Source organism: Glycine max, chromosome 7 (genome assembly GCF_000004515.6).
Source record: "Glycine max cultivar Williams 82 chromosome 7, Glycine_max_v4.0, whole genome shotgun sequence".
Lineage (NCBI taxonomy): Eukaryota > Viridiplantae > Streptophyta > Magnoliopsida > Fabales > Fabaceae > Glycine > Glycine max.
Window position 1 is genome coordinate 32,209,535 of NC_038243.2, and position 24,297 is coordinate 32,233,831.

The window sequence follows — 24,297 nt, forward strand, 5'->3', positions numbered from 1 at the left end:
GACACAACATTGATTCTTGCCTGCCATTCAAGTATAAGGTGCAACACCTAATAAATGCCGGCTGGCTCTCATTTCAAGAAGAGGGCCCCAACATTAAGACCAATCCACTAGCCAGTTATGGAGGAGCTAGCGTAAACGCCATCGAAAAGGATAGGTTGTCAGGGTCAAAGAGATTAGAAGATGTGGCTACATCCAGAAGATTCATCTGCCAATCGCTGCAGGCAGTATGCATGGTCTCTCGTGGCGGAGACAAAAGTGACGAATGTCTGTTTCATCTCGGGGAATCACTCGACATGGAAACCTACCCCGCGGTGGAAGAGCTACTTCAACGGCTCATGGACTGGGGGCAGCTCGAAGTGTCCGAGAGAGGTAGGGAAGAACCACAGATTTGCACGCAGTCGGCAGAAAGGAAGGCTCCCCCAACCCCCAAAGCCCTAGTAATATGTTTCACTAGGAATATGACCAGCCCCAGGTCCGAGTACCCCCCGGCAGTGCCCAAGCCGACGCCATTTTCCTATCAAAGCAATAAGGTCGTCCCATGGAAATATACGCCTCCTGCTATTGGAGAAGGGGCTGCAACCGAGGTTGACTCCTTGTCAGCCAAGGTGACCAACATTACCGGCCTTAGTGGCGTAACCCGCAGTGGCCGGGTGTTCGCTCCCCCTCACTCGGCGGAATTGCCCTCCAAGGGGAAAGCACCCATGACCCAAGAGTCCGCAGGCGCGACCACCCCCTCAAAAGAAGTGGATCCCCCGGTAGTAAAGGGAGCTGAAAAGAAGGAAGGTCTCCAAGGAAAGGCTATGACCTTGGAAGAGGCTCATGAGTTCCTTCGTCTCATCCAACAAAGTGAGTTAAAAGTAGTTGAGCAATTGAATAAAACTCTAGCAAGGATCTCCTTGCTCGAACTGCTCATAAGCTCCGAGCCTCATCATGCACTATTGGTAAAGGTCCTCAACGAAGCCCACGTAGCACACGACATCTCAATTGAGGGTTTTGAAGGCATTATTAATCATATAACTAAAAATAACTATATCGCGTTCGCGGAAGAAGAGATTCCAGTTGAGGGGAGAGAGCACAACAAAGCTCTACATGTGTCTGTCAGATGCATGGACCATGTCGTCGCTAAGGTACTCATCGATAATGGTTCAAGTTTAAATGTGATGCCAAAGACCACCTTGGAGAAACTTCCTTTTAATGCGTCACGTCTAAAACCGAGTTTGATGGTAGTACGAGCTTTCGACGGTAGTTGGCGGGAGGTGATGGGGGAAATTGACATCCCCATTCTGATAGGCCCCCACACTTGCAATGTGGTTTTCCAAGTGATGGACATAAATCCCGTCTACAACTGCCTTTTGGGGAGGCCATGGATTCACGCGCTAGGAGTGGTCCCTTCAACGCTTCACCAAAAATTGAAATTCGCGGTTGGTGGACTCTTGGTGATAGTGTCGGGCGAAAAGGATATGTTGGTAAGCTGCCCCTCCTCAGCACCATATGTAGAGGCGGCGGAGGAATCATTGGAAACAACTTTCCAATCCTTCGAGTTGGTAAGTTGTGCCTTTGTGGAAACAAGTCCATTGCTACCTTGTCTCTCTAATGCGGCCCTGATGGTGGCACGGGTAATGCTCAGGCACGGTTATGAACCCGGAATGGGTCTGGGCAAGGACAGCCACGAGAATGCCGATGTGGTTGACGTTAGGCGTAACCCGCACAAATATGGGTTGGGGTATGAGCCCGGGAAACCTGGAAGAAGGAATGCACCATCAAGACTCCGGGCAGATAGGGCATGGCCCGGTCATGTTAGCCAGTGTTTCACAAGTGCCGGGATAATGTTCGAGGAAGAGGTGGCGGCGATAGGAGAAGAGGCTCCACAAGATCCGCCGAGTTTCCTGCGACCGTGCAATCCCAATTTCCAATTGGGGAATTGGCACGTGACGAGCCAGTCAGAAGTCTATACCGCTGATTCAATGTAATTGGAGGCTGTAGATTCCTTTCTCTTTTGTTTTGTGAAACCTACCTTATTAAATAACAAAGAGATCTTGTTTCATCTGTTCTTGCGATTCCACCTTTTCTCATATCATTTGGCATGTTTTTTGTTTTTGTCTTGAATGGTATAGATGTGAGAATCGATCCTTTGAGGATCCTAACAGCGAGGGTTTGATAATCGATTTCGACCGAGAAGTAAGTCAAACAATAAACAAAGAAGAGGAAGAGGACGTCCTTTCACCAGAGTTGGAGAGATTGATCGCTCAAGAAGAACGCGTGTCGCAACATGCCCTTTTGCGGGCAAGCGATGCAAGACTCGCGGGTGCGCTTTCCAAAGGAGGAAAGATGCGCGGAGTCGCCACCAACGTTTATTTGTGGAAAACGTCGGAAAAACCGAAGGGAATCGGTCAAAATGAAAATTCTAAGTTCGGGAGTTGTATTTACGTTTGAGGAAGGTATTAGCACCTCTCACGTTTGTCTCAAAGGACAACAGCCTATTTTTTAGAATTGTGGAAATTGTATTACCTTAACTTTTATTTCTTTTTATTTTTTGAGGTCGACAAAAGCGGGGCTTTTGCTCCTACGTACCCTCCATCGAAGAGGAAATCAAACCTACGTAGTTCTTTCTTAAGCGTGAATCAAGCGATTCTTTTTACTTGAAAGGTGATCATTTTAAGGCGTTGGACCTTAAAAATGATCCATTTACTTGATAAGGAAAACTGAGATGATAAACTTTCAAACCCTTTTTAGTGACTTTTTTTTTGTGGACGAGCTTGACTAGGCGAGTTGATTTTAGCCTTAGTTTCACTTTAGTTATTAGTCAATTGAATTAAGAACGAGAAATCCCAAAGAGAAACGTCCGATTGATTTTTCCGCTTTTATTTTACTAAAAGGTATTTTTTGATTATTATATTTATTATTTTACCTCTTTTTTTATTTCCAACGTGGTTATGGCACGACCGAATGGTCGGAATTCATTTTAACTGAAATTCACGGATATTACAAATAAAATTATCGGTGGAAATTTATTTTATTTTTTGATTAGGCGAGAAATGACTTAAATAAATTACTAAAGCACGTCAAAAGGGGGTATGGAAAGTAAATGAAACGAGAATAAAAGTACACAAAACAAATGGGGACCACCACGAGTACATAGAATGAATTGAAAAGCTCGATTTGGAAACTTACCCGTTGAAGAACGAAGAACGGATGAAGAACAGTGAATAACGGAGGAAAACCTTCACGGATTTGCTTACGGAAACATCTCGGAAGCGTTATGGAAGCACCTCGGCTTGGATTTTCTTCACGGAAACAATTTTTTTCACCCAAAACAGATGAAACAACTCACCAGGGGGATCCGGGATCCTTAGAACAGTCGCCTTCAGCCTATTTATAGAAAAAATGGGGAGGAGGTTGCCGCCCAGCTCGCCCAGGTGAGCTCAGCTAGCCCAGGCGAGCTGGGCTGCTTCTTCCTGAAGCAATCCAGCTTCATAAAACACATTCTAGAAGGCCCAACTCAAAATTTTGAAATTGCTATTTGCACCCCCCCAATTTTGATAAGTTCACCCCCTTTTTCGTAATTTACGAAAAAGATACGGAAGCATATAGGACTTGATTTTCTTCTTTGTTTTTTCTTCCCTCTCACCCGTATTAAGTGAAATATGCTTATTTAGGGTTATGGGAATTTTACGGAAGCATTACGGGTGTCCCGAAAGCCCTTGAATCCCATTTTTTAACAAAACGGGGGAGGTTGTTGCCACCTAGCTCGCCCAGGCAAGCTAGATTGCTTCCACCTTAAGCAAGATATTGCCCAGAAACCCCTAGAAGGGCCCAGATTCGAAAATTACTATTTGCACCTCCCATTTTACTAAATACACCCCCTTTGCCCTTTTTTGGCGATTCTTTTTCTGTAACGTTACGAAACTTTACGAATTTCGTAACGATACTTATTTTCTTTCCGTAAGGTTACGAATCCTTACGGATCATGTATTTACTCTTTTTTAGCTTTCGAAGAAGTTACGGAAACTCACGGATTGTGTAACAATACTTCCTTTTGATTTTTGGCGCGTCTCGAGACTTCGCATATTGTGCAACAAAGGGGGCCAAGTATCTCGAAGCGGCCAACCAAAGGTTGCATGTCATCAAGTAATAATCCCCGGACAAAATTAGGGTATGACAGTTGCCCCTCTTTACTTACCTTTTATCGGAGATAAGAGGAAAGCAAAGATAAGACACTGATTTCGTCCGTCTTGCCCTTTCCGTGATTAGTCTATGACGACTCTCGTCTCTACTCCTTCTTTTTCTGCGCAACACAAAACATAATACAAACAACAACAAAAACAACAATATCATAATATACATATACACGTTTTGCAAAGGAATCAATCGGGAAAATAACAAAGATCACATTTCCCAGTCAAGAGGATCCGCACTTGACGATGAAAAACCCTGGAGAATGGAGGATTTCACTAGAGGGTCCTCACTAGTCAATCATGAAGTATGGCTCCAAACTCTTTGGGTGGAGGACGCATGAACGAAAACGCAATTGATGGGGCTCCAAAAAAAAAAGGCGAGGATGGAGGATTGCACTAGAGGGTCCTCACTAGTCAATCATGAAGCATAGCTCCAAACTCTTTGGTTGGAGGATGCATGAACGAAAATGCAATTCATGGGGCTCCGAAAAAGGGTTGAGAATGGAGAATTGCACTAAGCAATCACTACGCATGGCTCCAAACTCGTGGGTGGAGGATGCATGAACGAAAACGCAATTCATGGGGCTCCGAAAAAGGGTTGAGAATGGAGAATTGCACTAAGCAATCACTACGCATGGCTCCAAACTCGTGGGTGGAGGATGGATGAACGAAAATGCAATTCATGGGGCTCTGAAAAAGGGTTGAGAATGGAGAATTGCACTAAGCAATCACTACGCATGGCTCCAAACTCGTGGGTGGAGGATGCATGAACGAAAACACAATTCATGGGGCTTCAAAAAAGGGTTGAGAATGGAGAATTGCACTAAGCAATTACTACGCATGACTCCAAACTCGTGGGTGGAGGATGCATGAACGAAAACGCAATTCATGTGGCTCCGAAAAAAAGGCGAACATGCTTTTTGCAAAGAAAAATTAATCATTCGCGAGAGCCCCATATCTTAGAGAAACAATATACTCATGCCAAGGGTAATCTTCCTTGTAACCGAAAATGAAGAGCAGGATGTCAAAATTTAGCTTTTAAATGAACATGCGGGGGAAATATTGGGCTAAGCTGAAAATAAATCACTCATAGTGTATAAAACTCACACAGGCAAGTGTTTCACCCTATTCCCAAACCATAACTGCACCATGACTTTATTTTGCACATGATTTCCTATCGAATCAAAGATCAGACGTACAATCACGAACCAATAGGATTTTCTCGAGGGTAGTGTTTTTTGGAGAGGAAGCTGGGTGTTTCGGTCTTTTCCTCTTTGTTCATGTGGGGTGGGATATCGCCAGTCGAGAATGACTTTGAATGGCAATTCGAAAGGAAGAGACACCAAAAATGGGTTTTCCTTTGCCGACAGTCACTTATCTTGCCGAAAATTTATTTGGTCTGAAGATTTTCCATTCCCTTTCTTTCATTGATCGAGAATTACTCTGTTTTCCTCCGATCTTTTCCATTTTCACTTCCTTTCGATCTTTGATCGGGAATCCTTCTTTTTCTTTCTTTTTTATTGTTCTTTTACTTTCTTTTCTTGTCATTTCTTCCTTTTCTTTTCACTTCCTCCTTTCCTTTCTTTGGGAAATTGGGTTTTAGCATTCTATTTGCTCTCCCTTGAGGAGATTCCGCTGTCCTTTGCTTCGGGGGAAATGATGAGGATTCTTTTGATAGGCCAAGGTTCAAAAAAGTCTAAGGTTGTGTTTCAATGAGGTCTTTTATCGTGGGAACCCAATCTTGATATCTGGGGCAAAACAAATTTGGGTGTCAAGGTGTCGGTCTCGGGCCGAACTCCCATATTACTCCACAAGGCACGCGTGACAATGATGATTTGAAAACAACGTGCAAAATTAGTCATGGCTACAGCCAGGCGGGCACTCAAGCATCCCGTTTATGGCATTATAATACTACGGTTGGGAATTTACACAAATAGACCCAACGTTTCCAAGTTATGTTCTTTCATCAGTTCAATGAATTCATCCATTCTTATCTCGGTTATTCCGGAAAATAAACTCTTAGCGCCAATCCCTTGTTTCCAGAAGATATGTTTGCTCTTTACGAATGATTTATACTTCTTAACTATAACATGTCGACCTTTGCGGTCTTTCTTTCTTTTTCCTTTTTGTTTCATTTTTATATATTCACAAAATTATACACCTATGGTCCTCTATGAAGAAATTTTTCTTTGTATATCTACACTCTTTATACATGACAAACTTTTTCTGTATACGCATTGGAACTCTCTCTCTTTACGTCACACGGTCAAACCCTATTTACATTCAAAGATCTTTTTCGTTTTTCTCCAACGCACACCTATGGTTCATACAAAAGATTCTTTATATACACTCGTTGTTCACACACACAAGAATTTCTCTACACGTATTTTTTTATAAAAACCCTTCTATGCATATTTTCCTTTTTCTTTATATACGCAGACATTTTATTCACAACACTTCTTTCTTTTTTATCATGATTTTGGTTCATTTTATTTTTAGGACGACATTCCTAAATGAAAAATTCTACGCGATTCCGGAATTTCAACAGACACTATTGACAACAACGAAACAAGTACTAACATAACGACTCAAACGATATGTACGTACAAAACAAAAGTCAATCAAAACGAAACAAACGTCAGTCCCTCAAGTCATAGAAATAAGATAACATACAAATGATAAATGATGGAACATACGAATTTGGGGATCCCACGGTCATGTGGCTCCGCATGCCACCAGACCCTTGGGTCACAGTAATAAAAAGTGGGGTGGTCGACAAAAGCAGGGCTTTTGCTCCTACGTATCCTCAATTTGTGATGAGGAACTCAGACCTACGTAGTTCTTGATAATTGTGAGACTAAAAATAGTCTCGGTGTTTTCTTTACCAAAATGCGAACATGCTTTAGTAAAGAGACAAAACTTCCAACTGATTAGAGCAACATATGCTTTTTGGATGAAAAACAATGTGTCTATTGGGGAAGGAGAGTATGCTGATGAAATTTTCTCATAACCGTAAATGAGATTTTGGATGTTAGCATTTCGTTTCTAAACGACCATTTAGAGGAAACACTGGGTCCAACAAAGATAAGAGAAAATCACTCAAAGTGTATCAATTTCACACAGGTAAGTGTTTTATCCTAATTCCGAACCATAGATATGTCATGACTTGATTTTGCAAATCATTTCCTACCAAATCAAAGATTACATGCGTGATCATGGATCAATAGGACTTATTTTGGGAATGGTTTTCAGGTGGGGAATTTGGCTTTGAGTGTTTTTGCCTTTTCCTTTTCCAAAAAAAGCCAAAGGGGGGTGTATTTAGTAAAATGGGGGTGCAAATAGTAATTTTCGAATCTGGGCCCTTCTAGAGGTTTCTGGGCAATTTCTTGCTTAAGGTTGAAGTAACCTAGCTTGCCTGGGCGAGCTAAATGGCCACCACACCCCCGGTTTTGTTGAAAAATGGGATTCTGGGGCTTCCAGGACACCCGTAATGCTTCCGTAAAATTCCCATAACTCTAAATAAGCATAATTAACTTAATACGGGTGATACGGAAGAGAAAAAAAGAAGAAAATCAAGTCCTATATGCTTCTGTAAGGTTTCCGTAACTTTTCCGTAAATTACGAAAGAAGGGGGGTGAACTTATCAAAATTGGGGGGTGCAAATAGCAATTTTGAAATTTTGAATTGGGCCTTCCAGAATGTTTTTTGAAGCTGGGTTGCTTTTGGAGGAAGCAACCCAGCTCGACTGGGCGAGCTAAGGTCGCCTAGGCGAGCTGGGCGGCAACCTCCTCCCCCTTTTTCCTATAAATAGGCTGAAGGGGGCTGTTCTAAGGATCCCTCAGCCCCCTGGCTATGTATTTCAACTGTTTTGGGTGAAAAAAATTGTTTCCGTGAAGAAAATCCAAGCCGAGGTGCTTCCGTAACGCTTCCAAGATGTTTCCGTAAGCAAATCCGTGAAGGTTTTCGTCCGTTCTTCACCGTTCTTCATCCGTTCTTCGTTCTTCAACGGGTAAGTTTTCGAATCCGAGACTTTCAATTCATTTCTTGTTTTTTTAAGCTTTCATCTTTATTTCGTTCATTTTTTTATTTCTTTTCTTCCGTCTTTAACGCGCTTTTACCGTTTATTTAAGTCATTTTCTCACCTAATAAATGATAAAATGAATTTCAACCGATCATTTGTGTTGTAATCTCATTTAATCACTTTTAAAACGAAATCTAACCGATCGTTCACGTTATAACCTCGGTTAAACCAAAAAAAGTAAAATAATAATAAAATAATCAAAATATCTTGAAAAATAATAATAAAATAATCAAAATATCTTTGAATAAAATAACCAAAAAAATCAATCGGACGTTTTTCTTTGAAAGTTTCCTTGAATGAATTGATTAATAACCAAAGTGAAACTAAGACTAAAATAGACTCACAAATCAAGTTTTGTCCGAAAAATCACTAAAAACCGTTTTGAGGTCCAACGCCTTAAACGGTCCTCTTTGCTTTTATCGGTTAACATGGACCGTTCAAAAGCATAAAATCAACATGTAACTTTACCGCTTTTGCAAGAACTACGTAGGTCTGATTTCCTCATCGCAATTGAGGATACGTAGGAGCAAAAGCCCCGCTTTTGTCGACCACCCCAAGAGATCGTTAATGGTCCAATGCCTTAACGTTTCTCTCCTTTCAAAAACAAGAGATCGTTAATGGTCCAACGCCTTAACGTTTCTCTCCTTTCAAAATCAAAAGACCGTTTAATGGTCCAACACCTTAAATGACCTTTTGTTCAATAAAAACATATTTTGCAAAAAAAGACAAAAACAACTTAACCAAACACTTTGTTCCGAAAGAACTACGTAGGTCTGATTTCCTCATCGCAATTGAGGAATACGTAGGAGCAAAGGGAAACACCCTTGTCGACCAGAAAAAGAGAAAAAATATAAAAAGGGTATAAAGGATATAAAGACATAAAAGGGAATGTAAAAATCAAAGTCATGTTTGCACATGCGATTAAAGGCTGCCGTCCCTTGGGACGGACGTGTGGGGTGCTAACACCTTCCCCGTGCGTAAATACAACTCCCGAGCCTTTCACTTAAAAGTTCGTAGATCGCGTCTTTTCCGATTTTTCCGACGTTTTCCTCAAATAAACGTTGGTGGCGACTCCGCGCGTATTCCTTTCGTGGAACAGGCATCCCGCGAGTCACGCGTCGCCCTCCCGCCGAAGGGTAGGTTGCGACAGTTGGCGACTCCACTGGGGACTGTTTTTAGAGAGTTAGGCCATTTAATCTTGTGCAATGTTTTACCATGACTTACTCCTTTGTTGGTTTTCCTTCATTATGTTCTTGTATATATAACTCTTTCATGCTTTAGTGCATTTTTTGTATGCTTGAGGTAAATATTTATTCATTTGATGCACACAAACACTAACACTATTTACACACACGGTGAGTTGAAAAAGGGCCCTATACCCGGGTTCGTGGGAACATAAGGAGTGGAGGTGAATCCGTGATAATGCTAGGTCTCCGACTTGCTTGATTACAGTGAACCCTCATCTAGAGTTTTTCTCTTTGAAAACATATTGTTGCTAGTAGTCCATACTGCTGCAGTATGTTCTTCGAAGGGGATGATACCTCTAGAAACCATCAAGAGAGATATGACTACCTTGGGGGTTATTACTAAAAGCATAGTTAGCTCTCTCCCTTATAGGTCCCTTAAATAGGGGCACGGAGCAAACACGCTGCGTGCCATTTTTCACACTGCCATGCATAAGTGTCATATACCCTTTTGCTTATATTCAGTGAGTATTGTCATACTATGTACATTCCCGTGTTGCGCCTTTCGCATATGCATCGCACATGGGTTCTGTCTTAATCCCCTCTGTAAACAAACCAACGAAGGGTCCGTGTCACCGTTTTAAATACATACGTTGGGGCACTTTGCTACCCCTAGACGTTGTATCTAAGAAGGAGACAGTTTCTCGGGCTCCCGTATTCGTAAATTGCATCTGTGTCATATGCATTTCTTCATGCATTCATCCATTCCACCCATGATAGATGTCGGAGTTTTGATTCGCACTAGATTTTATTTCACTTTAGTAAAACATGGGATCAAGTCAAAAGCCTTCGCTTAAAAAGAAGTTCTATCAAGTCAAAATCAAGAGCTTAGAGGTCACTAGTTTACGAGAGTTGGGGCAATTAATGGGTCAACTTCAATGGCAAGCCTTCCGCAAAGCCTATGGTAAGATTTGGGACTTAGCCATGGTAGAAATCTCTACATATTGCCTCCCTTGCCCAATATTATGATCAGCCGATGAGGTGCTTCACCTTTGGGAACTTACAGCTATCACCCATGGTAGAAGAATTTGAAGAGATCCTAGGGTGTCCTCTAGGGGGGAGGAAACCATACCTCTTCACAAGGTTCTATCCCTCATTAGCTAGAATTTCCAAGATAGTCCAAATCTTGGTGCAGGAATTAGACCACAGGAAGCAAGTCGAAAATGGGGTGGTTGGAATACCGAGAAAATATTTGGAGGCAAAAGCAAGAATCTTGGCAGGTAAAGGCGAGTGGGCCCCGTTCATAGATATTCTCGCACTGTTGATTTTCGGAGGAGTCCTCTTTCCGAATGTGGATGGGTTGGTGGACCTGGCAGCGATCGACGTTTTTCTCACCTATCATAACCACAAGGAAAGCCCGGTTGTCGCTATGCTAGCCGACCTATATGACACCTTCGACCGAAGATGTGAAGAGAGCAATGCAAGGATTGTTTGTTGTACTCCAGCTCTTTATGTATGGTTAGTTTCACACCTTTTTCGCCAAGAGGTGAGGCATGCTTGCCCGCTAGAAAGTCATCGTTCATGCACAGAGAAAGGAGGGGCAAATTGGGACCAACTCTTAGCAAGCAAAGAAGGAGCATCTGTCAACTGGTTCCCTCGATGGAAGGAAGGAAGAACCGGAGTTCTTATTTCATGCGGAGGATTTCCAAATGTTCCCTTGATGGTGATGAGGGGTTGCATCAGCTACAATCCCATTCTTGCAATAAGACAACTTGGCTACCCTATGAGAGGGGCGCCACTAGAGGATGGGCTCGCGCCTGTCATTTCATGAGGCTTCAATAAGACCAACGTGGAGACACTTCATAAGGTCCGCAAGGCATGGGGGGTGGTACAAAAGAAGGACAGAGAGCTTAGGGGAAGCAGTAATGGGATCATCGGCGGCTATCATAAGTGGCTGAGAGTCCGGACACAAGGATTGGATTGGCTCCCAAATCTAAAGACTGTGAGAGACGATGAGGTTAAAGCTTCGGAAGAAAGTGATGAGGTACAAGCCCTAAAGGCAGAGCTTGAAAGAGCCCGGGTAGTCAAAGAGAAGTTCAAGTCCATAGCCATCAAAGTCTGAAAAGAGTATGATGAACTAAGGGACGTCAATATGGCCACCGCTGAGGCCTTGGAACGAGAAACCAAGAAGGCCCGAAAGGAAGAACAAGACCAAAGCAAAGTTTTGAGGGGCTTTATAGGGCAGCAATAGTGAGCTCAAGCTCCGAAGAGGTGAAAGGAATCATCACGGGTCAAAGGCATGATCTTGAAGGATGAGCTAAAGGCTTGCTTTAGGTCGAAAAGAAATTTGTCCCAACAGTTAAGCGAGACTGAAGGGAATATGTGGGCCATCATCGATGAGTGCAAAGAGAAGCTAAATCTAGCGGCGACTCACGAGCAAAGGCTAGAGGATGAGTACGCCAAGATATCAGCAGAAAGGGAAGCAAGGGAAAGGGTAATTGATTCATTGCACCAAGAGGCAACAATGTGGATGGACCGATTTGCTCTTACTTTGAACTGGAGTCAAGAACTTCCCCGATTGCTAGCCAAGGCCAAAGCAATGGCGGACACCTACTCCGCCCCCGAGGAGATCCACAGACTTCTCAGCTATTGTCAGCATATGATAGACTTAATGGACCATATGATTAGAAACCGCTAGGAAGTTTGTATTGTCGCTCAGATCTTGACTAGTTATAACTTTTTGAATAAAATGAGTTTATCCCACGTTTTTACTCCAAAAAACAGTGCGAATCTAGTCACTCCCGCATTTTATCTCTAGTATGCATTGTATGTTGGTCTCGTCCTTTGTCATGGGAAGCCGGAAGGTCCATATCACCTTCTTAATTGTACACATGGGACACTGCGCCCCCAAATGCACAAGTAAGAAGAGATAATTTTCCGGGCTCTCGTGTCCGTAAAATGCATTCATATCATGCATCGCATAAGCATCTCTTCATAACATCATAATAAACATATCATTCCTGCATTTGTCCGTTATCATATTCCAGCCTCATATTTTGCATGAGTCATGGCATCATCATGCATATGCGTTCAACAAACTTTTTGATCTGCAAAATTGCATACCATTTGTTTTCATGTTGCTCATCCTTGCGTTTTCCTCTACAAAACAAAAACAAAAAAGGGGAAGCGTGAAACTTCACACTACATTCTTAGTTGCATGTGTTAGGCACCATGAACCAACCATGTTGGGATCATAAACCCATTTCTAAAAAAAAAAAAACACACAACAACAAAACAAAATAATTGAACATGGTACCTAATGCATGGTTAACTAGGAAATGGTGTTTCTTCGGGCATCTCAATTTCATAATTACATTTTCCGTGCATAAGCTTAAAGTATGCCCGAGTCATTCATCCCTATGAGATGTTGTTGAAGTATTGGCGATCAGAATTGCCTTTCCTTGGATTATAGGGTTGAACCAAGCTCATGCTTTTACAAAAAGGTTCATCAAGTCAAGTTGAAATATGGAAGTAACCGTCTTGCAAAATTGGGGCAAAAGATGAATCGAGTCACATCACTGCTTCGTCTACTGCCAAACATATTTAGGATTGTTGATGTCCTTGTTACTTCCAGTTTCACCTTGACAAAGATATCATGGACCATGTTGAAAATCTAAATTGATTCAACCCCATATCCTGCATAAAAATCCGCAATACTTCAACTGTACATCATTCGCATACATCCATGCTTTTCATTGGTTGCATTGCTCATTGCATTCTTTCCTTGAAAAATAAAATAAAATAAAATAAAATGAACTTAATCATTGTTATCAAAAAGAAAAGGACACGCTTTATGGCGCGCTTACCGAACTCGTGCTAGAGCTAGAGTAATGGGTGAAAGAGAAGATGAAGGCCGAAATGGAGGCCATGAAAGAGCAAATGGCCACAATGATGGAGGCCATGATGAGCATGAAGAAGATAATGGAAGCCAATGCGATTATAGTTGCCGCTACTAGCGCTGTCGCTAAGGTGAACCCGATGCTCCGATGCTCCCATCTGGCCATCCAACCTCAAATATGGTAGGCAAAGATTTGGGAAGTACGGATGACCCCATGATGTGCAAATTCAAAACAAGCACGCCTTCCTGCCATATGGCTTGTCTCCCAAACTATACACCACCCAATGTGGCGTACATTCCCAATGAGGATGTCAATAACTCCACACCCATACTCATTAAGAGCCAACAACCTCAATCTGATCATGCACATGTCTCTCGACCCATGGAGGAGACGCATGAAATTCCCCACCACGATCTAGCCGACTTCGAGCCTTGCCTCGGATATGCCACTAAAGGGCAAGCAGTTGGTGGTATACCCCTACAAAATACTTTGGAGGGCCCTCAGTATCATCCACAACCACAACCCTCACGTTCCACAGCGGTTAAAAACCCTCATGACTATGGCAGGAATGGGAAAGTTGGATCATCTAGAGGAAAGGCTCAGGGCCATTGAAGGAGGTGAAGATTATGCCTTTGCTAACCTAGAAGAGTTGTTCCTAGTACCCAATATCATCACCCCTCCCAAGTTCAAGGTGCTGGACTTTGACAAGTACAAGGGGACTACTTGTCCCAAGAACCATCTAAAGATGTATTGTCAGAAGATGGGGGAATACGCAAAAGATGAGGAATTGTTGATACATTCCTTCCAAGAAAGTCTTACTGGGGTAGCTATTACTTGGTACACTAACTTGGAACCTTCCCGAGTCCATTCTTGGAAGGACCTAATGGTTGCCTTTGTTAGGCAGTATCAGTACAATTTTGATATGGTTCCGGATAGGATGCAACTACAGAACGTGTGCAAAAAGGGGGACAGATCTTTCAAAGAACACACCCAAAAGGTGGAGGGATCTGGCGGCCCAGGTGGTAGCCCCAATGATGGAAAGGGAGACAATAATCGTGATGGTAGACACATTATCGATACTCTACTATGAAAAGATGGTGGGCTACGCACCCTCAAAGCCTTGCAGATTTGGTCTTCGCCAGTGAAAGGATCAATGTGGGTCCGAAAAGAGGCAAATTTGATCATCCTACTAGGACGACTGAGAAAACTGGGGCAAATGAAGAGGGTGAGAAAGAGGGAGAAACCCATGCTGTGACTGCCATTCCTATACAGCCAAGTTTCCCACCAACCCAACAATGTCATTACTCAGCCAATAACAAACCTCCTCCTTACCCACCACCCATTTATCCTCAAAGGCCATCCTTAAATCAACCACAAAGCCTGTCTACCGCACTTCCAATGACAAAGACCACCTTTAGCACAAACCAAAAACACCAACAAAAAGGAATTTTGCAGCAAAAAGCCTGTAGGGTTCACCCCAAATTCCGTTGTCATATGCTAAACTTGATCCCATATCCACTCGATAATTCAATGGTAGCCATAACCCCAACCAAGGTTCCTCAACCTCCATTTTTCTAAGGATACGACTCAAACGCAACGTGTGCTTATCATGGAGGAGCCCCGGGGCATTCCATTGAGCATTGTATGACCCCGAAGCATAAAGTGTGAAGTCTAATTGATACGGGCTGGCTGAAATTTGAGGAGAATCGCTTGTTGAATCCTAACATTGACAAGCAACACCATACATGGGGCAATTCTGGAAGCTGTTGTCATGACTCATCAGGATTTTCAAGTTTATTCCATTATTATAAACCACAGTTACAATGTTGAATGATATGGATAAAATGGACATCCTTGTCTTGTTAGAGTTTGTGGTCTTAGTTCCTTTGTCCCACATCGCTTGGTCAGTAAAACTTGTGTGGGCTTAGTCCCACATCGCTTGGTTTGTAAAAACTTGTGTCTCACTAGTGTTATATATAGAGACACCTTGTAAGCTTTTATGTGCAAGTAATAAAAAGTTCTCCTAGTGTAGCCGTGGACGTAGGCACATACATTGTGTGCTGAACCACGTTAAACTGTGTGTCTTTTTCTTTCTTCCCTTTATTTCTTTCTCTTCTTTTATTGCTCTATACTAACAACTGGTATCAGAGCTTTTGGTTACTCCACGGGATTTCCTTAGTTTAAAGGAATTAGTGGGAGTCTTCTCAGTTTAGAGGAGGCAGTGGGAGCAATGGCATTAGAAGAGGGGAAGGTGAAGATCGAGAAGTTCGATGGCAGAGATTTCAGCTTTTGGAAGATGCAGATAGAGGATTATCTATATCAGAAGAAGCTGTATCAGCCCTTATCAGGGGTTAAGCCAGAAGACATGAAGCAAGAAGAATGGAACTTGCTAGATCGACAGGCTCTTGGCGTGATCAGATTGACATTAGCCAAGAACGTCGCGTTCAACATCGTGAACGAGAAGACTACTGCAGGCTTAATGAAGGCATTATCAGATATGCACGAGAAGCCGTCAGCAGCCAACAAAGTATACTTGATGTGTCGATTGTTCAACCTCAAGATGAGAGAAGGTATCTCTGTAACTGATCATATTAATGAGTTTAATACTATTCTTGCCCAATTGGAATCTGTGCAGATTAAATTTGAGGATGAGGTGAAGGCATTGATTCTATTGTCATCACTACCGGATAGTTGGGCTGCAACTGTTACTGCAGTTAGTAGTTCTACAAGGGAGAACACATTAAAGCTTAGTGACATCCGTGACTTGATCTTGAGCGAAGATGTTCGCAAGAGAGATTCAGGAGAATCTTCCAGTCATGTTTCCAATTCAGCATTGAATACTGAAGGCAGGGGAAGGACTACCCAGAAGGGTCAGAATGGTCGAGGCAGATCAAAGTCAAGAGGGAAAGGTCAGAGAAAATTTCAAAGTGACGTTACTTGTTGGAATTGTGACAAGAGAGGTCACTTTAGCAATCAGTGCAAGGCACCAAAGAAGAACAAGTCGCACAAAAACAAGAAGCGCGATGATGATGAATCCGCAAATGCAGCAACTGATGAACTTGATGATGCATTAATTTGCAGTTTGGATAGTCCTGTTGATTCATGGATCATGGACTCAGGTGCGTCGTTCCACACTACTCCCTCTAAAGATTTATTGTCTAACTATGTTTCTGGAAGATTTGGAAAAGTTTACCTTGCAGATGGAAAATCTCTTGACATTGTCGGAAGAGGTGATATCAACATCAAGACCTCCAGTGGATCCCTATGGACATTGCACAATGTCAGACATATTCCTGCCTTAAAGAGAAATTTAATATCTATAGGGCAGTTGGATGATAAGGGACATCACACCACTTTTGGAGATGGAGCTTGGAAGGTAACAAAAGGCAATCTCATTGTGGCTCGTGGAAAGAAGCGAGGATCTCTTTACATGATTGCAGATGAGGATATGGTAGCAGTTACTGAGGCTGTCAATAATTCAACCATGTGGCATCAAAGACTTGGACATATGAGTGAAAAAGGAATGAAGCTTATGGCGGCAAAGGGTAAGCTATCAAGCCTCAAGCATGTTGATGTTGGTGCTTATGAACATTGTATCCTTGGAAAGCAGAAAAAGGTCAGTTTCTCAAGGGTAGGGAAGACTCTGAAAGCTGAAAAGCTAGAATTGGTGCACACAGATGTTTGGGGGCCAGCCCCAGTGAAATCTGTTGGAAACTCACGCTATTATGTCACCTTTATCGACGACTCTACCAGAAAGGTATGGGTTTATTTTCTTAAAAATAAATCTGATGTGTTTTCTGTGTTTAAAAGGTGGAAAACAGAAGTTGAAAATCAGACAGGTCTAAAGGTTAAAAGTCTGAAATCTGACAATGGTGGGGAGTATGATAGTCAGGAGTTTAAAGACTTCTGTTCAGAACATGGGATCAGAATGATCAAGACAATACCAGGAACACCTGAGCAAAACGGTGTTGCAGAAAGGATGAATAGAACCTTGAATGAGAGAGCAAGGTGTATGCGGATCCAATCTGGCTTGCCTAAAGCATTCTGGGCAGAAGCAATAAACACAGCAACATATCTCATCAATAGAGGACCATCAGTTCCTTTGAATTATCAGTTGCCTGAAGAAGTATGGTTTGGAAAGGAGGTAAAACTTTCACATTTGAGAATTTTTGGTTGTGTTTCATATATACTGACAGACTCTAATAGTAGAGATAAATTGGATCCGAAGGCAAGGAAGTGTTATTTTATTGGTTATGGATCTGACATGTATGGCTACAGGTTTTGGGATGACCAAACCAAGAAAGTTATCAGAAGCAGAAATGTTACTTTTAATGAGAACTTATTTTATAAGGACAAATTTTCTGCAGAATCTACATGTGCAGGTAAACTGTCAGAAATTTCTGAGAAAGCAACACTTGAAGAAATCTCAGAAAGTGATGTAGCCAACAGAAACCAGAGTACAAGCGTAGAGGTTGAGTCAGAACCAGAACCATCAACTCCTCCAAGAAAATCTAGCAGAATTTCAGTACCACCAGATAGGTATTCCCCTTCATTGCATTATTTGTTGTTAACTGATGCTGGTGAGCCAGAATGTTTCAATGAGGCTACACAGGGGAATGACACTATTGAGTGGGAGCTAGCGATGAAAGATGAGATGACATCCCTTCAGAAGAATAAGACGTGGTCTTTAACTAAATTGCCAGAAGGAAAGAAGGCATTACAGAATAGGTGGGTCTATAGGCTAAAGGAAGAATCTGACGGTAGAAGAAGATACAAGGCGAGACTTGTGGTGAAAGGGTTTCAGCAGAAACAAGGAATTGATTTCACAGAGATCTTCTCTCCAGTTGTAAAGATGACTACCATCAGAGTTATTCTGAGCATAGTAGCTGCAGAGAATCTTCACTTGGAGCAGTTAGATGTTAAAACTGCATTCTTGCATGGGGATTTAGAGGAAGACATCTATATGACCCAACCAGAAGGTTTTGAAGTGCCAGGCAAGGAGAATCTTGTATGCAAGCTTCACAAAAGTTTGTATGGCTTGAAACAAGCACCGAGGCAATGGTACAAGAAGTTTAATGAGTTTATGAGCAACTCAGGATTCAAAAGATGTGACATGGACCATTGCTGCTATGTTAAAAAATATACTAATAGTTATGTTATCCTTGTTGTGTATGTTGATGACATGTTGATTGCAGGATCTAGTATGGCAGAAATTAACAGGTTGAAGCAGCAGTTGGCAGAAAACTTTGAAATGAAGGATCTTGGTCCAGCTAAACAAATCCTTGGTATGAGAATTCTTAGAAACAGATCAGAAGGAATTTTGAAGCTGTCTCAGGAGAAATATATACACAAGTTGCTTGACAGGTTTTACCTTGGAGATTCTAAGACCAGGAATACCCCTTTGGGATCTCATTTGAAGTTTTCAAAGAAGCAATCTTTGCAGACAGATGAAGAAAAATGTTACATGTCAAGAGTACCATATGCATCAGCAGTTGGGAGTTTGATGTATGCTATGGTGTGTACCAGACCTGACATAGCACATGCAGTGGGAGTTGTCAGTAGGTTCCTATTAAATCCAGCAAAGGAGCATTGGGAAGGAGTAAAGTGGATACTCAGATATTTGAAGGGTACTTCAGAGATGTGTTTGTGCTTCAGAAAAGGCAATCTCACTTTACAGGGATTTTCAGATGCAGACTTGGGAGGAGATTTTGATACCAAGAAGAGCACCACAGGCTACATTTTTACCTTGGGAGGTACTGCTGTGAGTTGGAAGTCTAAACTTCAAGATAGAGTTGCTCTCTCAACCACGGAAGCCGAGTACATAGCTATCTCAAAAGCAGCTAAGGAGATGATTTGGCTAAAGAATTTTCTCAATGAATTGGGGAAAGAACAAGATGATGCTCCAATGTTTAGTTACAGTCAAAGTGCTATAAGTCTTGCTAAGAATCCAGTCTTCCATTCTAGATGCAAGCATATTCAATTAAGATACCATTTTATCAGGGAGTTGATAAATGATGGAAACTTATCTTTATTGAAGATCTTAGGATCAGAGAATCCAGCAGATATGTTGACTAAAGCTGTTACAACTGACAAACTGAGGCTTTGCATTGCCTCAGTTGGCCTTCAAGGATAATTGAAGATGAAGGCGCTACACTAGGTAGAGAGTCGATGAACTCGTTGCTTACAAGGAGCTGCTAGAGTTTGGAACTTAGACCCCAAGTGGGAGAATTGTTAGAGTTTGTGGTCTTAGTTCCTTTGTCCCACATCGCTTGGTCTGTAAAACTTGTGTGGGCTTAGTCCCACATCGCTTGGTTTGTAAAAACTTGTGTCTCACTAGTGTTATATATAGAGACACCTTGTAAGCTTTTATGTGCAAGTAATAAAAAGTTCTCCTAGTGTAGCCGTGGACGTAGGCACATACATTGTGTGCTGAACCACGTTAAACTGTGTGTCTTTTTCTTTCTTCCCTTTATTTCTTTCTCTTCTTTTATTGCTCTATACTAACATGTCTCTCTCATCCTCTCACGAACACATCTTTGCTTATTCAACTTCCACCGGAATGTGAGTGTAAGCCATTGGTCTGTTTGCTCAAGCAACCTGCGCTCCTGAGTGTTGACTTCCAAGACCGTTCAATCAGAGATTACTCATCTTGCACGTTGGTGGGGGTGTCGTAAAACGACGAGTAAAGTAAAAAAAAACAAAAAAACAAAAAAAAAGAAGAGAGGGCATTTGATTGACTGTGTTTTCAAGTAAAAATATAGGCGTTCACGTGACCTCATTTTATCATGCCGGAAAGTTTGTCTTCTTAGAGAAGCGAGTTGTCAAGAATAGGATATTGGACAAATGGCCTAAGTTACCTTAAGAAAAAAAGGGGTTGAATTAAGATGCAAAGACTATTCCCCAATTGAACTATCGCTCTTTCTTTTTGGATTAACAATGCACCCTTAACATGAATTACTCAAAAGGCATTTCAAAATAAACTTCTTTAAAGCAAAAGATAAATAGAAATAAATAAAAGAAGTTTAAAGGAAGAGAGGAATGCAAACTTGATTTATACTGGTTCGGCCACTTCCCGCGCCTACGTCCAGTCCTCAAGCAACCCACTTGAGATTCTCCACTCTCTTTGTAAAACTCCTTTTACAAAGTCTGAACCACACAGGGACAACCCTTCCCTTGTGTTCAAGAATCCTCTACAACAAGAGACTCTCAGTCTCTTAATCCCTTTTCAGAAGTAAGAAGAAGAGAAGAAGAGATCTCTCTTAAAAGAGATAGATTGTACAGTGAAGATCAATCAAAATTCCTTATTGAATATGCAAGTGGTTGACCAAGGAATCTTTTTGAGAGGATAAAACATTTCAGTTCAGAAAAACTCTTAATCTTTTGAGAGGATAAAACTTTTTGGCAATGAAAACTCTCTTTAGATTCGTGTTTCCAAGTCACATATAAATAGACCTTTGATGGCCATTCATAAAACATTTGATAGATGTGACTCTTGGAAATTATTTTCTGAAAATCCCCTCTAGTAATCGATTACAAGACTTGTGTAATCGATTACAGGTTTTAAAAATTTGAATTAAAATGTTCAATGAACTGCTGGTAATCAATTACCATCCATGTGTAATCAATTACACATTATAAATTTTGAATTCAAATTTCTAGTGACTGTGATAAACATTTTCAGCTGCTGATAATCGATTACCGGAAAGAAAATCTCAATTTGAAATGATAGAATTCTTTGGTCAAACCTTTTGTTTTTTTTCAATTTGGAAACTTCTTCCTAAAGATTCTAGAGATCAACTTGATCATACATTTTCTTGGATTCTTGTCTTGAATAAAACTTAGAAGCACTTGATCTTTTAGCATCATCAAGACATCAAAACATCTTGCTTCTACATAGGAGTCATTTGACTTAATCCATCAACTCAAAAATCCTTCAAATATTTCTCGTCCTTGGAAAATTCTTTTTGCAAAAATCAACTGCTTCTTTCATTCTCCCTTGCTACAAGGTTGTGAAAACAAAACAACGATGGATACCTTAGAGCCCTACACTGGGGCAATGAAAGGCACTATGCATAAACCTCAAACGAACCTAGGGGCAGATTAGAAGTTCTCACCCAATAGGTTCCTTGCTACAAGGTCATGACGAAAGATAACAATTGGTACCTCAAAGCCTTACACTGGGGCAATGAGGGGCATCGTGCATGAGCCTCAAGTGAACATAAGGGCAAATCAAAAGTTCTCACCCATCGATGTTTTTTTAAAAAATAAAAAAAATAATAATAAAGGGGGACAAACCCTGGAATTTCAATGGATTGGTTAAACATCAAATGGCTCCATTGCCGTCACTCCAAAATGGTCAAGTGACTAAATCAAAAAGAACATGCACTCTGAGGGAGTTCCCGGAGAGATTTACAAAAAGATAGGATGAGGTTGCATGAATTATCACCTCTTTCAAAAGGACAGTCAATCTGTGTTTTCAAAAAATTAAATCAAAATCAAAATCACAAAATAGGGAAAAAATGTCATGAACATTGTACAACTTTCCATTACATTGCATTGGTTCATATGAAGTCCGCATTTACCGAATTTCACGACAAAGGTTGCATGCATCTGCATCCCTAAAAATTATGTTAACTGCATAGATTTCCTACATCTAATATCCAGTCGTGTGGATTTTGGATGACCGGCCCTCTCGATGAGTCGGTCTCTTGCTTCCTCATAAGGATGGACCCTTGGGTACTTGTACCTATCACCTTTAGAGGACTACACGTCCTCGCCTTGAGAGGACTACACGTCCTCACCTTCGTAGGGCTGCACGCCCTCACCTTGAAGAGGACTACACGTCCTCGCCAACAGAGGGCTGCACGCCCTCACCTTCAGAGGGCTACACGCCCTTGCCATCAGAGGACCACACGTCCTTACCTTCAGAGGGCTACACGCCCTCGCCATCAGAGGACTGCATGTCCTCACCTTCAGAGGGCTACACGCCCTCGCCATCAGAGGACTGCATGTCCTCACCTTCGTAGGGCTACACGCCCTCACCTTTAGAGGGCTACACGCCCTCACCTTTAGAGGACCACACGTCCTCACCTTCAGAGGGCTACACGCCCTGCCATCAGAGGACTGCATGTCCTCACCTTCAGAGGGCTACACGCCCTCGCCATCAGAGGAGTGCATGTCCTCACCTTCGTAGGGCTACACGCCCTCACCTTTAGAGGACCACATGTCCACACCTTCAGAGGGCTACACGCCCTCGCCATCAGAGGACTGCATGTCCTTACCTTCAGAGGGCTACACGCCCTCGCCATCAGAGGACTGCATGTCCTCACCTTCAGAGGGCTACACGCCCTCACCTTTAGAGGACTACACGTCCTCGCCAATAGAGGGCTGCACGCCCTCTCCTTGAGAGGACTACACGTCCTCGCCAACAGAGGGCTGTACGCCCTCACCTTGAGAGTACTACACGTCCTCGCCAACAGAGAGCTGCACGCCCTCACCTTGAAGAGGACTACACGTCCTCGCCAATAGAGGGCTGCACGCCCTCACCTCCAGAGGACTACACATCCTTGCCTTGAGAGGGCTGCACGCCCTCACCTTTAGAGGGCTACGTGTCCTCATTTTCAGTGTGCTCCACATCCGCACCTTAAGAGAATTTAAGGTCCTCTGTCCTTAAATGCTTAACCGAGACTTGCACTCCCAGTTAAGGGACCAGTAGTTTCCTTTTAATGGTTCCTGGGCCACCCCCTGATATTGGAGGAGGGCCAACTGTGCGAGCACAACAAGAGAGGGAGGCTATCACACAGCTACTATGCATAACGGGGCAAGATTTCACCCGTGCCGCTGCAAAGAGACGAGTGCGGATCATGCGCACCAACATGACCACTCTTACATAGATATAGATGACATTGCTACTTAGCAACATTTTGCCCAGCGACCACAATGCCAATCTCCCCCTGCAAAAGTATCAGTTGGTCTGTGTCGTCCCGACGTGGGTAAGTATGCATATGGTTCAACTGATTTCTGATACCATCTATTGTTTGCAGGGATCGCACCCACAAAGACACCCAGTGGACCTGAAGAAGTCCAACAGGGCCCTGAGGTTTCCAGCTCTGGTTACGGGCCTCTGTCGGCCCTACAGGGCGCCCGTTCCCCCCAGCAAGTTCATGTCGTCGTGGCATAGGTAAGTACGCACCTCCCCCCAACTAATTTTTTATGTCATCTGTTGTTTGCAGGGATCGTGCCCGCAAAACACTGTGGACCCGGAGAAGTCCAACGGGGTCTTGGGGTTGCCAGCTCTGATTACGGGCCTCTGTCGATTCTACGGGGTGCCTGTCGCCCCCAGCAAGGTCATCAGGCCCCCTATTAACCAGGCTTTCATCAAGAAGTACTGCGCCCCCAGGCAGGCGCAGGGCGAAACACCACAGCAGCATTGGGATGGCCGGTAGCGGGCAATAGACACATTGCCACCACCTCTAGAGTTCACCTCAGCTCATCCACAAAAAGGTTAGAGCGTTGCCTACGACACATGGCCGACCAGCAGGCTACTAAGTCCAAAGCCAAAGATAAGCAAAAGTACTAGGTCCGTGACAAACAAGTCATCAGGCGTCCAGCTCAAGACGTTAAAGAAGCGCTACTAGGAGGCAACCTAGTAACTTTTAAATTTCTGCTTGCTATTTGATCACTTTTTATAGTAGGACACACCTAGTTGCTCATGATCATGGGAATTTAAATAAAACAAGCGCAAGCTCGGAAGGTAGTCATACCTCACAAAATATATATATGTATGTTTAGGTAGCAAGATACCTTATGCATGTATATAGCAAAAATACCTAACAAAAATATACACATGTTTAGGTAGCAAAATACCTCATGGAAAAAAAAAGGAAAAAAAAACAAAAACAAACAAGAAAAAGAAATAAACAAATAAAAAAAAAGAAAAAAAAGAGAAAAAAGAAAAA